We start from the raw sequence: 3,045 nt of genomic DNA, 5'->3' as shown, positions 1-3,045 counted from the left end.
GGTGCCAGGAGGGATGAGCCCCTTGTGCAGCTGGTTTCTGATTATGGATGCTATCAGCAGTTTGGAAGCAATACCTCTCCACTTTCACAACCTCTGCTGAAATACTTGCTGACAAAAGCAAAGTGTGTGCTCGGCAGTTCCTCGGGTGGTTTATCAGGGTGTCCATGCCAAGCTCCTGGGAGGGGCTGCTTGGGCAGGAGGAACCAGCCCTACCTGCTTGGCCAATCCTACCCTCAACTGGCAGGACCACTTGGCTGCTCCTCCACTGTGCAAGTGCCAGGCTTTGCAAAGCCATTTCCATCAGCTCAGAAAGTTACTTTTCTTATCTGTTCTACTGATTCATGCCCCTGATAAGCTTTCTGGTTCGAAAAAAAAGTCCAGGCCCATGACTTTGTAGAAACTTTCAGCTCATTGAAGCCACAGGGGTAAACCCCCTCAAAGGTTAGGCTGTGTTTCCAAGGAGCCTGTAGCCACCTGTAGCCACCATCTAGGAGCACGTCTCTGATGGGATTCATTGACCATGTCCTACCCCACACAGAGTACATGTGTGGATTCGGACGTGCTGCTGCTGATGGTGAGAAGCGTGGTCAATGTTTCCAAAATGACGCAGGTGGCACACTGAGACCTTGCAGTGAGGATGTAGCAAGAGATTTCTTAAAGAAGGTAACAAATTCTATCCCTTTGAGGCTATCAGTCCTCTTCAGTGAATCCAGCACAGAGATGCTGCAGTCAAGTAGGCAAATAAACTGCCTTATGGGTAACATCACCTTCAAAGCACAGGTGAGAAGTGCTCTGCTACTTCCAGCTACAGTAAAGATGCCCTTCTCTCCACCCCTGCATTGCAGAGGATCACGTGCCTTAGGAGAGGGACAAAGTGGGTAAATGAGGTCACAGGTCTCCCAAGCACTAGTCCTGCCTTTATTTGCTCTTTCCCTTCAGTTTCCCAGAGCTACTCTTTGCTGAGGATATGACTTTGCCCTGTGGTTTTGTTTGCAACTTGTTCAAACTCATCTAGCTCCTAGCTGTAGCCAACAACTTGATCCTAAGGGTAACCTTGTGACTGTACTGGAGTTTTGTGCTACTTAAACTACTTTCTTCTCTCTGCTCACAGCAAGGAAACAGGATGCCAGAGCTTTGCCAAAATATTTTACTAAATAAAAGAACTGCAGGCAGTCTCCACAAGCCAATCCAACAGTGCCACATGACCCCAGCTGGCAAGAGACAGGGGTTACATTTAAATTCCATTTTAATTCAGAAAAACATCAACACTTATTTACCACAGTTCATAAAATCCATGTGACAAAATTCCTCTGACAGACAGTTGAGTAGCCCTCTTACTCCAGCAATGTAAAACCACAACAAATCAAGTCAGCCTATGCTCCGGCATTTCGTACCAGGCCAGCAGCAACACATGCACTACTAGGTGACTCCTTGGTGAAATCCCTGGCTGCTCTGGGGGCTCTTGGTGCATCTGGAAATCCTGAATTCTCTTGCCACCTCTGTCAGGTTCCTGAGGGAGCTTACAGTTGTCCGAAGTAGCTCAGATCTGCCTTTTGTATCAAAATTGCAGCACTGTAAAGGGACATGGTCACTTCATGTCCCATTTGGCCCATTGAGAGAGCTTTGGAAGGAAGCACCATCTTGCAATTACTATTCTCAATGTCCATGCCACTGCCACCTTGTCACAAAAAGGACTCTCCTGGATGTGCTCCCCATACCCACTGCTTTTAGATGCATCTTCACGAGCTTGGCAGCAGGGGAGAGGATGGACTGATAAAATCATCCCTGACAGTAGAATGGGTCAAGCTCACCTGCAATGCAGGTGTTTTACTCCACACCCCTGGGATCACACACCTTGCCAGTGCTGCCCATGATGGTACCTGGGAATCTGGTCCTCACCAAAAGCCATCAAACCCCCCTGCTCATGATTTATTCACTCATTGATGGTATCGTATTTTCGAAAACAATTTCCCTGCCAGCACAAGCTCCTTCAAATATGTGCCTGGAGCCAGAGGACTGGAGTGAGGTCCTCATGCTGGTCTGGCCTTCCTTATGTGGAAGCTCTGGAGCTATTGCCATCCACTGCATATCTGCCAACCTCATGCTCCCCCACAACACACCAGAGTTCTCGACCTCAGTGGGAACAGGGCAGGTCCAGCCCAGATGTGTCTCTCAGGTCCTCTGCACCCAGTGTTACAGACATCAGCATGAAGATGGGCAACCCCTGTGATGGGAAATCAGGAGCTGAGCCTCGTGGGCCAGGCATACATGGGTGGAAATGGCCCTGCAAAGAGCTGCTGTGCTGAGCTGCCCTGCTGGTGGGACACTGCCTGCCTGCCCCTTCCCTGCCAGCCCCAGAAGGGAAGATGCTGAGGGGCTCGTCCTCACCCTCTTATCAGACCCACCCCAGTATCCATACTCCTGCAGTGTTCCCAGCCTTTGCCTGCGTGCCACTGCTCCAAGGCACCTGCTCCTCATGGGGATGGAGGCAGCAGGGGAGACCTGCACCCTTGGCAGGAGGGGTATTTCTGAGGCAATCACAGAGGAAAAATAAGAAAAACAGAAACTCTTTTTCATCTGAATCTTCAGGGCTTCATTACAACCCATAGGAGAAAAAAAGAGATTTGAAGATTTGGATTTATAGAGGAGTATGTCATATGCAAGGTCTAACAGCATCATTTCCCTGGCAGCACATAACAGGGGGGAGGAAGGAGCCCTCACACCCCTGGCTGAGGGCTGGCAGGGCTCCCAGAATACCCCCACAAGCCCTGGCAGAGCACAGAAACCAGGGCAGGGGGTTGCTCCAGTGGGAATGGCTTTTTTCCCGGCCATTTTTCTAGCTGTTAAGAGTCAGGCAATGGAAGGAGGTGCACAGGAAGTGAGACCATGCAGTTGTAAATCCTGTCAAGTATAATGATGCTTTTTAAAGCATATTTTCTTGATTTCTCTCCCAAGGGATCAAACCCAAAAGATGTTTGATCTTTAGGTAACCCAGAAACAAAGTGTTTCCCAAACAAATAATCACACTGCAGTCTGACACTGGTC

Source organism: Sylvia atricapilla, chromosome 9 (assembly GCF_009819655.1).
Source record: "Sylvia atricapilla isolate bSylAtr1 chromosome 9, bSylAtr1.pri, whole genome shotgun sequence".
Classification (NCBI taxonomy): Eukaryota; Metazoa; Chordata; class Aves; order Passeriformes; family Sylviidae; genus Sylvia; species Sylvia atricapilla.
This window is presented reverse-complemented; position numbering follows the sequence as displayed.